General features: G+C 37.1%; 1 protein-coding gene and 4 non-coding genes across 6 annotated transcripts in view; 1 reads left to right on the top strand and 4 right to left on the bottom strand.

Annotated features, from left to right (window-relative positions):
• Positions 1–12,530, top strand: part of dennd5a (DENN/MADD domain containing 5A) — a 58,771-nt gene that overhangs the window by 10,435 nt on the left and 35,806 nt on the right. The window lies entirely within an intron of this gene.
• Positions 4,558–4,613, bottom strand: LOC131360988 (U7 small nuclear RNA). Its single transcript, XR_009205940.1, has one exon. It is a non-coding gene; the product is annotated as a U7 small nuclear RNA (small nuclear RNA).
• Positions 6,791–6,848, bottom strand: LOC131360991 (U7 small nuclear RNA). Its single transcript, XR_009205942.1, has one exon. It is a non-coding gene; the product is annotated as a U7 small nuclear RNA (small nuclear RNA).
• LOC131360989 (U7 small nuclear RNA) lies at positions 10,095–10,151 on the bottom strand. The gene has a single exon (XR_009205941.1). It is a non-coding gene; the product is annotated as a U7 small nuclear RNA (small nuclear RNA).
• Positions 10,686–10,742, bottom strand: LOC131360992 (U7 small nuclear RNA). The gene has a single exon (XR_009205943.1). It is a non-coding gene; the product is annotated as a U7 small nuclear RNA (small nuclear RNA).

Here is a 12,530-nt window from a genome sequence, read left to right as displayed (position 1 = left end):
ATGCCATGGATTATATGTTTTAGATTCTTATATACGCTGTAAAACTATGATTTTGATCGTATCATATTGATCCAATGATTTTGAATTTATTTAAAAAACAAACAAACAAACAAAAAACACCCAGTCGGATATTGTTACTGAGATTTAAATTGGGTCAGTGTTATGCAAATACTGATCATAACCACGAGTAGTGCTGCATGTAAAAAAAAATTGGAATATCTACTAACCAAAATTCATTTATTAATAAACTGTTTATTGAATTTTCTTCTGGGAACAGTAATATAAAACAAAAAGCAACTATACAAATTTAGAAATCTTATCTAAGACTTAGACTTAAAATACATAATAAATATACATTATATATAATATTATACTGTATAATAAAATACACTGTAATAAAATACAATGACTTTAAAAAAAAATTGATTATTATTAAAAAAATAATTAAAAGGGTAATTATTATTTAAAAATAAAAAAATTTAAAAATCCACAATCCAGGTTCATCTGTCCATTGTTTGAGGAGGATTCCAATGGTTGACTAAAACCAAAATTAATTTTTAATGAATAAACAATAATATCGAACATTAAAAACCTGATGTTATAAATCATAAATATTATAAGCATTAAATTAGCTGCTTAAATTCAATTTGTTACAGTTTTCCCTTTTTATATACTAAAAGGATTTCCAGAAAAGCCTATTATGACATACCCTAGTTTAAACCTCACCACTTGGCTCATCTCATCCTGCCCCTCTCTCACTCACTCCTTCCTTATGTCCTGCAACTAGTTATAACACAGGACTCCACAGTCCTACAAACCAACAGGCTTCGGTCACAAGCCAAATAAAACGCTTCCTGTCTGGAAATTTCACTTTCTTACCCGTATCACAAAGCTCAGCTTCATGGCTGCTGTGAAACGTTATTGTGAATTAATGCTGTTCCATTACTGAGCTGCATCCTGCTACCTGGGACACCTCATAACATATAAGGATTTTATGAATGCTGCAAAGTCCTGCTGAGGAAAGCGTAAGCACCTTTTGCTGTTGGAATACTGCAGTGTAAAAAAAACTTAGCAGGCTAGTTTTATTCCTGCGAGTAAATCACAGACACTGCTCATGACTAGGCCAATGAACCTTAACAGTTCAAATACTTCTGCTATTTTTTTATCCATTGGACTGTGCATTAAGGTTAAACTTTTAACCCTCTTTGATATTAAGTGAATTCTAAACAAGACACTTTCTTTAGTTCATTGCCTATTTTTTCCCCGCGTAAATAAGACACCAGAAATGTCTGTCCAGTGGTCAAAGAGCTTGCTAAAACTAATTTGTATTTAATCGACATTAGAAACTGAAACATACATTTTGAGTCGACGGCTATCTTTCCGTAACCCCAGCTATCATAGCGCCTCAGAAACTAATGAAACCTACTAGATAAACATAAAACCAGCAGGTTTTCATAGAAACATATTAATCTTGTGGAAGAGAAGGTTGCTCTGTATGTTTGAAACCAATGCACTTTATAGGGGTATCATATGCAAATGATTTCCTGCTCATTAGTCCAGCATGAAGCTCAGCTTGCGTTCTTACGATATAGATATTGTCTTCTGCAAAGCAGAATCCGGCAATATATAAATGAACGTGAGACTAGAATAATATAGATCTTTATTGTCATTGTTTTAAAAACAACAAGATGTAAGTAGAGGACAATGACAAAGAGAGGTAGTATGCACAACATTTGTGCAGAAACAGAAACGTAGAGAAAAAGAAAACAATAAAACAGCCGCCAAACCTTGAAGAGCACTGGGCCTCTGCGTCTGGATGCGCCGCCATCTTGTATTTATGGATAAATTGCAATGATCATATTGTGACCACTCTGGATGATTGATGCTGTAATATACATTTACATTCATAGCATTTGGAGGATGCCCTTATTCAGAGCGACTTACATTTTATCTGCACAGTGGTAGGTTTGGTGGACCTGGGATTTTTTCAACCACTAGTCCAACACCTTAACCACTAAGCTACCACATCATATCAAATCAAGCTAGATTAAAAGCTTTTAATATTACTATTCTCTAAATGAACCGTTATTTTGTTCTGATGCATTTCTAAGCATCGCACCAATGTGGAGCAACATGGAGCAATTACAGTATGCTAGTTGCCTGTCTAAAGTCTGTATAAACATTACAAATCCCAGTATATTGGAAATATTTCTGAATTTGCCCGTCCCTTTCATATCGCACCTGTGATACTGCATCTTTCTTCTGAATGAACTAAGAAACTAGCAAAAGTAAGCAAACCTAACTAACTCTCATCATTCTGCATTTGTATTCCGTAAGCTACTAAACGAAACTAAAAGAACAACACTTCTTAATAAGATTGCAGAGTCACGTAAATGGTGGTTGGTTCTGTGAGGTTGTTGTACTGATGGTGACCATATGTATTTCGTGATACGCAGTGGGTGTGTCATATGCAAATTCCCCACCCATATAATATTTACACACAGGTGACGTAGTTAAAGACACAGCCAAAGAAACAGTAAAGTAGTGAACCCTGTGTAATAGAGTAATAGAGTAATGAGTCGGCTATCTGGCTTGCTAATTCAGAGTAAATTATAGCTAAACATGATAATTGGCAACCTTTTTTGGAAACATTTTAGGTAGCATTTTTCAGCCAGTTCAGTGTTCTAAAACCGTAAATAAACTAATTGGACTTGATAATTACGTCTCTGTTTCAGTATCTTGGGTATATTTGGAAAAATACATTTCTTTAAAATCTAACATTGATGTGTGTATAGTCCCAAATTTAGGTAGGTAGTGTTGTAAGGAGTGATTAAAAAATTAGTTGTGAGTCCTTGTTAAAGATTGCATTTCGTGTTCTAATGTTAGTAGAAGTGGTGTCACATGTTCAACTTTTTCTTGATACACATCTCTCAGACTCATTCCAGTCCTTTCACGCCTGTTTATTTCCCAGGAGCACAGTGTACTGCTACCACCAGAGAACAGCTTCTTCTTTAGAAGATTTTGTCAAATTGCTGGTTAGGAAGCAGCTCTTAATATCTTGTTGAGCTAAAGTTCTGCAAGGTAATAGATGGAGGTTTCGTGTGGGTCCATTATGGCTGATGTGTTGAAAGTGTCTGATCTAATAAATCCAAGGAACAGTCAGTACAGCAAGAACCTTGAGTGTAATGGGCAAGAAGAGTGCTTTTTATGTAACAGATTAAAAAGGTGAATGATGTTTTAGAAACCTGAGCTGTGAAATCAGTAGAGGTGTGTTGACTGGAACATTGATTAATGGGCAAGTAATGGGAACAGTCGAGTAAAGTCAATGCTTTTGCCCGTGGTGTCAGCGGCTGTTTTTGATAGATCTATCTATCTGTCTGTCAGCTATGACGCAGTAGCCCAAAGCTAATAGCAAGTACAGAGGAATTATAAGAACCACAAGACTCTACAAAACACATGCAAAAAAGAACAAATCTTCTAAATACCCCTGCTCATGTAAGTGGTGGTTGTTCTGTAACGTTGCTATGTTGATGGTCATCTTGTGCACATTCAGGTGTGGGTGTGTCATATGTAAATTACTTAATTCCCCGCCCATTGGGACATCTTGATAAATGCTGTTCTCAAAATATTGACCTAATACACATGCATATGATCAGTCTAAGCCACAGAATTAACAAACATGTTTATATTTGGAATATGGTCTAAAATATTCCAAATGCAACAGACGCTCAAAAAACAAGTTCAGAGTATCAGCTATACAGTAGATAGTCTAGTACACCCTTATTCAGAGAGACTAAGAGAAGTGATTTCATTTATACAACTGAACAGTTAAGAATGAAGGGCCTTCGCTCATGGGCCCAGCAGTAGCAGTTTGACAGCGCTATCAGTAGTCCAAAGTCTTAACCACTGAGCTAACAATCGCTCTGTTGACATCTAGGTCACCCGCTGGTTTGTGGGTCAATCAGTAGATAGATTTTCAGTGAACGTCCTATCTAATAGTTTACTGTTTTCTCATTGAACGTTCATAATGGCAAAATTTTGGCATAGATTGGGTTGCCTGTCAGTAGGTCAGCATTATAATGGATTAAAAACAAACATAAATAAAGAAGCTAAAATTCTAACATATAATATATACTAAATAAAATATATACACTAAACTGTGTAGAAAGTGAGCCTAACAATTTTGTGAAAATTCCGAACTTTCTTTTAAAACTTTCTCTACTTTGTCATCAAATCATCTTCTGTACACGTACATGAACCACAATCCCCAAGAGCAGGCATAGACAAAAACAATTATTTAAATTAATATTTTAATCATCTTGTTTGTCCAACAATTACAAATTAAACACAGTACTGATTTAAAACTATAAATGGAATCATATAGCATCTATCTTTAAACTAGGTTAGCAATGGGATCCCAAACATCACCAAACCCTAGTGACCAATCCCTCAAAGAACAAACTTAAAAATAATTTCTTTAAAAACTTAAGACTAACTTAAACACCAAAAACTCAGAGAAAAGAAAAAAAACTAATCTGTTATTAAACCAGGGGAAGGATGGGGTCCTGAACATTACAGGACCCTACTAGACAAACACTAAAAGAGCAATTTTTCCTAATTTACAGACAGTTTCCCTGAAGTAGGGATTATTCTGTATTGTCATCTCACTGATGGTGGATGTTGGTGAAGGTTGTGGGCGTGTCATATGCAAATTTTACTGTCCCGTTTGATTGTTTTCCAAGGCATTTCAAAACAGTTTTGTTCTATTTGCTGTATGTCCTTGTGATTTGCCTCTCGAGAGTCTTTACCCTAGGAAAGTCATAAGAAATCTTGGAAGCTCTTTAAAGCTTTAGGCCAAAGCCAAATAAAAACACTTCCTGTCTCTTACATTTATCACTTTTGAAACCTACTTACAAATACTGGGCTCACAACGCTAGGAACACATCTAACAGTACAACACTGAGGCATATAACCATTTCACTATTTTTTGGTTTATTAATAACACATTCTTACCATAGATTCTTAAGATCCATTCATAAACATGGATTCACTTAAATATTTACCAAATGTTCTTGGACCATTTAAGATCTTGCTTAATAAAAAAATTTCCAAATAAATTCCTTCTCATGTACATGCTAGTTGGTCATAGAGGTTGCTACATTGATGATGACTGTGTGTGTGTGTGTGTCTGTTTTTGTTTAACCTGCTAACCTAACCTATATAATACGTTAAGTTTTCTTAAAAGATTACAGCATTTTATTAAAAAACTGATAGAGTATACAGCGTCCTTAATTATATTCTTTGACCTACAGTGTTATATATAGTCATGTCTCAGTGGCATGAATAGACAGATACACATTATTTTAGTTTGTTACCAAAAGCATTAAAGATGACCTTATAGATTGTGATAAATGTCAGTACTGAACTGCAAAAAAATATTTGGCCTACTTCCTCTGGAATTTTCCACAACCTTAAGTCATATGCTACTCTGTGATGAACTCAAACCACAAGTCTAGCTTAAGCAAAACAAAAACAACTATTCAGAGATTTTATACAGGATAACAATCCTGAAACACTCAGAACAATAGATCTGTTCTTAAACCAGGATAAAGATGGGGTCTTGAACATTACAGGACCCTACTGGACAAATACTAAGAGAGCAAGTTTTCCTAACAGAAGGATGCCCTGAGTAGGGATTGTTCTGTAATGTCACCTCACTGATGGTGGCTGTTGGTGACCTGAAGGTTGTGGGCGTGTCATATTCAAATTTTACTGGCCTGTTTAATGGTTTTCGAAGTAATTTCAAAACAACTGGCCATACAGATGACCTTACAGATTGTGATTAGCTTCAGTATTGAACTGAGATGAACAAAAGTTGGAAAACCCTTAGCCTGCTTCCTCTGGAATTTACCACAACCTTTTAGTAATAAGTCATAAGCCAACTAAAGCACTACTCATCTTTTAAGCATCTAACATCTGAAACCCAGTGGCCCACATGTATCAAACGAAGTGGTAAGTGTTGACCAAACAGTGAACCATGTGCTGTCAGGGGCAGCAACTACCCCTGTAAAAACCACAGAAGGTGAATAATCTAGTCATTGTTATAAATTGATTGACATAATTAACTAACATTTGGTTAGTGATGGGCCCTGGGATGGACTGGCGACCTGTCCAGGGTGTACCCCTGCCTTTCACCCAGTGTGTGCTGGGATAGGCTCCAGCAGATCCCTATGACCCTAATTAGGAATAAAGCGGGTATAGATAATGGATGGATGGTTGGTTAGTGTTGGGGTGCAATGATTTTTGATATCTCACAGCTGTTTCCATATGTTGGACATCATGGCCCATTTAAATAGGAAATCATTAAATATGTAACCCCCTCTCCTCCCCTCCCCTTTCTGTTGCCCTCTTTGTCTCCTCTTTCTCACACACTGATGCTCTCTGGGGAGTTTATAGTCATCAGCTGCCACTGTTTTGTGCACTCCAGCATTGTCCTCTAGTCAGCCTTGTCACTTTGCTGGTGCTTTCTTCTGTTTATCAGCAACATGGCTTTTAATCAGCACCTGGAGCTGACTACTAAGAGATCAAAAGCTGTATTGTTAGTTTATGTGAGTCATAAAGCCTGACCTGTGCTGACTTATGACCTTTCAAGGCTGGAGCCAAAAACCCTTAATACATAAAACACATTTAATTGAAAGACTTCCTTAAGAACTAGCCAAAAACTTATCAGGTCAGTAATCAGAACTGGTTGCAGTTCAAACAGACAGATCTATTTTTAAACCAGGCAAAAGATGGAGTCCTGCACATTACAGGACCCTACTGGACAAACACTAAAAGAGCAAATTTTCCTAACATGACACTGGTCTCAGTGAAGTAGAGGTTGTTCTGTAAAGGTACCTCACTCATGGTGAGTGAGCGCATGGAGGTTATGGGCGTGTCATATGCAAATTTCACTCATCATCGAAGGCATTTCACAGCATGTCCTTGTAATTTTTTACCTCAAGAAAGTCGTATGCAATCTTGGAGGCTTTGTAATAAAAAAATTGTAAGTTTTTAACTAAAAACTTTCTTTTTTGAATGATTTCTTAAACCCACCCATTTCTTATCTATTCATAGAAATGGGTGGGCTTAGTATAAGAGATCTATCATTACATTTACATTTCCAGAGCAACTTACATTTTGACCTCATTTTATACCACTGAGCAACTGCTCAGGGTTGCAGCAGGGGCAGATTGGTGGACCTGGGATTGAAACTCACAACCTTCAGTTCAGTAATCCAACATCTTAACAATTAAGCAACCGCAATTCCCTCATATCATTAGGCTCAGCTGAATTGGTCTCCTAAAATACAATTAGACAATAAAAATCTTTCAAACAGACTCATTTTTATGTAAGGGCTAGTTGTTCTGCGAAATTGCTATGTTAATTGTGACTGTTTGTGTTCAGATAACTTAACCTATATATTATTTTTCCTGAAGTCTTTTATTAAAAGATCATGGCACAATTTGGACCAAAAATGTGGCATTGATTTTCTTTCTTTCTTTCTTTTTAAAAAATTGATACTATATACAAAGGACAATAAAGGACATCCATGTTAAACACACTTAGAAACACAAATGCCAGTGGCATTGTTTTTATAATTAACCTTGTCTTCGACCTCAGTCATTTGTGTCTGTTGATAATACAGGGGATTATTTGCATTGCTAATGATGTATTGTTCTGTGGTGGCCCATTCACACTGATGGATTGGGTGTAAACATGCTAAAAAAATGTGGTGATCAAAAAGTAATCCAATTCTTAAAACTGAATAAACTGTTTTGGAATAAATCCATAGTTGACATAAATGACATATTTTAACCATTCCCCTATTTTAAGCCTGAATGGCAAACTAGATCTCAGTCTAAATCAGTGAAATTAAGCCCACACCAAGTTATATTTAACATAACATAAGCAAGCCTGAAGAAATAATACACTTGGGTTAGTATATCCCTCATGAAAGCTAGCACCAAAAAGTACCAGTTCAAGTCTTTATAATTATTATTATTATTATTGTTTTTTTCCTCTCATATAATAAACCCCTGAGTGACGTGTGGATTGTTCTGCGAGGTTACTTCATCGATGCTGAAGTTTGAGGGTATGTTCTACGCAAATTACAACCTTCACTCTTATGAAAAGCACTGGCGATGACTCACGTCGTTTTTTGTACTTGTTCTATGCCGCTGTCATTTTGCGTGTCAGCTTCCATTTCCGCTCATAGAGAATGTGTCAGCTTGTCAACTTGTGCTTCTGATCAGAACGAGCCGAGATGCACAAAAGAAACAAAAAATCTTGACTCCATGTAAGTCATGCACAATCTTGGCAGCTCTGTTCGAAGCATAAGGCGAAGGCGTTAAGCCGAGGCTAAATGAAACACTCTTCGTCTCGCATACTAATAATACCATACTTTTGAATCTATGCTACACGTAGAACCTTTTCTCCACGGTCAGCGTTCTTGGCTTGTAGGAATCAAGTTATAGAAAATGCATGAAGCTGTAAGAGGTTGAACAAATGCTAGAAGGTGCTTTTGTGTTTTATGTTTTTAATACCATGTTAAGGCCGGGGTTCTGAAGGATCGCAGGACAAACTTCTCAGGACAAAGACTGAAAGCAGATTATGTTAATGTGAAAAGGTCTCATTGAAATAGGATTTGCTCTGCAAAAGGGAAGGAACCTCGGTGATGAATTTGCTGCGGGTATGTCACATGACTTGTTATTGTCAATGCAGATGACCTACAGATGACCCACTTTATTTTTTTTGTCATCTACCATATACATAAGGAGCCTCAGCTGATCATAAGCCTTGGTACCTAAAGAAAACAATACCTCTGAAAAACACATGCACAGAAAGAATGCACATTTGAATACGACTCAAAAGAGACTCCAAGTGTTGCATTAATCATAAGGATTTCCCGGATAAACACAGAACTCTCCTAACAAGAGAAAAATTACATTGATGTGGTACAAAGTTCTGATAATGACAATGTTCTCCTCGTGAATTAAGCAGTGGGTGTGTCAAATGCAAACTTTAAATGACCCTTCATCGCTATCAGAGCCATTATTTGACTATAGATGACGCACGGCATGTTATTATTGTGTGTTGTCATTGTTATTTTCTCTGTCAGCTGTCAGATACACCTCCTGTACACCTGCTCATTCATGTAATCACGCAACATCCAAGCGGCCTGGTCAGTCTTTATCTGTCCAGTTTTGGTGAGCAGATTCCTGTTCATTCTGGTTCGTATCTCAGTGCTTTCTGAGATGCTTTTCAGCTCAGCATATGTGCAGAGTGGTTATTTGAGTTACTGTAGACATAATGTCAACTTGAACCAGGCTAGGTGTTTTCCTTTGACCTTTCTGATGAATATGTTTTCACTTACTGACATGTGAACCTAAAAAATACCCTGTCAAATTTTACCTATATCACCTATCCTGTCAAGCCTGACCACAAAAAAACCCACTGGGTATTTAAACATCTTTCCTTTAAATCAGTTGTAGAGTGATGCTTAATATTAAAGAACCCAACTGGACAAACACTAAAAGCACAACCTTCTCTTCCGAATATTGGGGAGTCACATGTAAGTGGTCATTATTATGCCTGGCCACTGCATTGACGGTAACTATGTGTAGGTGGGTCATAGGCAAATTTTGTAAAACTCCACCCACAGGAATGTGTCTGTCAGGAAAATTACTTTTATCATGAAAATACATATTATTTCATGGCTGTACATGACATGTTTAATATATTAGTACACAAAAAGTGCATCACTTAGAAGCAATCTTGGAAGCAAAAGCTGTAACTGTGTAGCCTGTGTGAGTCATAAAGCCTGATCTCTACAGGCCAATAAACTTGTAGGGATGGAATTAAACCCTGCTGTAGAGTTTGCCTCAAACGCCATTAAGCACTTAAAATAATTGCTTAAAAGATGTACAGCATTGCAAAAAGCAACAAACTCTGGTTTAAGCTTAAAAAAATTGCATTAGCAAGACTTGAACCCAAACCCTAAAAAACAAGAAGTCATTTAGGAATCAATCTATTTTTAAACCAGATAAGAGATGGGGGGGTCCTGCACATCACAGGACCCTACTGGACAAACACTAAAAGAGCAAATTTTCCTAACATGACTTGGGTCTCTGTGAGATAGGGATTGTTCTGAAAAGCTACCTCACTGATGGTGAGTGATCATGTGAATCTTATGGGCGTGTCATATGCAAATTTTCCGTAACTCTTTACATTTTGTCAAAGGCATTGCAATCTTTAGCTTAAGAAAGTCATATTTTGACTCAATGAAAGTCATTAAGTCAATCTTTTAAATGAAAAAAAGATTCCTGACTCTTAAGTGTCACCTTCGAAACCTAATCACAAATACTGGACCCATGATAGGAACAAATCTAACAGAACTACATTGTTTTGTTCAGTTAAATGACATTTTTACTATAGGTTCATATACAGAAGCAATGTCAACAGATTTGTGCTGAGCTTAGTAAGACTCTCAACATTAAGTAGACGTTGCAGTATAAGTTGATATGGGTTTATTTGAACCTCAGTTAAACCCAACTATTCTTCTTAAAACTGCAAGCAAAAGAAGCCACTATAACAGACCACTAAGAAGAAAATTATATAATTCTGTTGTTCAAACCAGTATTAGAAGAGGTTCTATACTTTTAGAACCCTGCTAGACAAATACTAAGAGAGCAAAATTTCCTAAAGACGTTATGACGTTGTGTGAGGGGTGATTTTTCTGCCAGGTTGCTACGTTGATGGTGACTGGGTGTCTCTTATCTGTACAAGCTCCGCCCACAGAAATGTGTTTAACAGGAAAAAAGTGTTTTTATGAAATTATAAGTATGTTGAGTCTAGCCTCCTGGTGGTCCAGCAGGAGTATCCCATGCTCTTATTGCCACGGGACGGGTATGATTCCCGGGCAGGGTGCTAACCTGGTCACTGAAGCTGGATTATATTGGAGGGTTTTGTCAGGAAGGGCATCCAGCGTAAAACTTTCGGACCAAATGATCTGCGGTCGAGACGCTTAACAGGTAGCAGTCGTAGGAACAATAAGTATATTGAGTTTGAAGATCCATGCTGTAAACATTTATTTTTATTTTTTTCATTTCATTGTCTGTGCCACTTATCCGATCTATCCTCGGGTCACGGGGATCCTGTGCCTATCTCAGGCGTCATCGGGCATCAAGGCAAGAGGCCAGTTCATATCACTGTTGTGTCTTTGATTGTTTTGTGCAGTATATCTGCTCTGAGTTTTGTTTTGGTTTCATTTAAAAGAATTATCTTATGTGGGTAATATAAGGCCAGGGCAAGGACTTCCACAAACGTAATGTTTTGGCTTCTTGTGTTTATTTGTTGATGAAAGGAACATGACATTTTATTGCCCTATGGCTGAATTAAGCACTAATTCACATGATCCCTGAAAAACACTGTTAAGCTCTCTATTATAGATTTTCTTAGCAGTGATGCTTGGCACCAAGAGGCTCAGATGGCGGCGTGTCCTGGCACCCTGGAGAGGATGTAGGAAGTGTTAAAAGAGGAAACGTGACACACTCCTTCTCCCACCTTCCATATGCGCTCTGTGGTGACATCACTGACATCATCGTCAGTCCTGGGGTTTAATCATAGTCTATATGTGATTTGGGTAAAAAGATAATGACAGTCATGCTCTCTCTATCTATCTATCTCTCTCTCTCTCTCACTCAGACACACACACACACACACCAGAACACCCCCTCCCAGCCATCCAGACCCATGCCAATCCACACCATCACCTGCTACAGTGTAGTTATAGTCTGCACCAGAAGTAACAGCACCCCCCAATTATATAGCTCTAAAATACACATTCAGAAATTTCTTTGTATTTTGTAAAGATACTAAAATATTGTTCAATGTTGAGTAATATCTGTAGTATATTTTATATAGTGACACATCAATGCCAATTTGGATTTTCCAATATTTTTAGCAGCATCTACAATCTTTTTTATCAAGTGATCTATCTGTATTCCTGGTGATCTTTAGAGCTTTAAATTGTCAGCCTTAGCCCCAGTAATTTATTTCCTCCTTCTCTGGACTTCTAACCATCATCTCTGAGAAGACAGGTCATTTTAAAACGTGTTTGAATTTTTGATGAGCTTGTAAGCAGTTTTAATGCAGTGGAGCATTTCTACTGCTTATTGCTGCGCCTAATGCATCTGACGATGTTACGTCCTTCAACAGAGCCTTATATATGCCATAAAATAAAACACACCTTAGGATTGTCTAATATGCGATGTGAACTTATATTTAAAACAATTAACCTAGCTGTCATATTGTACATATGTATGTGTTCACTATGCTTCAGAGCTCTACGTTCTTCAAAATGCAAAGTGTATGCAGCGCCGTTGATCTATGTACAGTAATGGATGATTATTTCTGAGGAAATAGAAAAACTTTCCCTGGTCACAGCCTGACTCATCTCCATGGGTTGAGAGGAAGAATTAGGGGACAGT

Source organism: Hemibagrus wyckioides, linkage group LG10, assembly GCF_019097595.1.
Source record: "Hemibagrus wyckioides isolate EC202008001 linkage group LG10, SWU_Hwy_1.0, whole genome shotgun sequence".
NCBI classification, from domain to species: Eukaryota; Metazoa; Chordata; class Actinopteri; order Siluriformes; family Bagridae; genus Hemibagrus; species Hemibagrus wyckioides.
The sequence above is the reverse complement of the archived record's forward strand: the minus strand, read 5'-3'. Positions and strand labels throughout refer to the sequence as shown.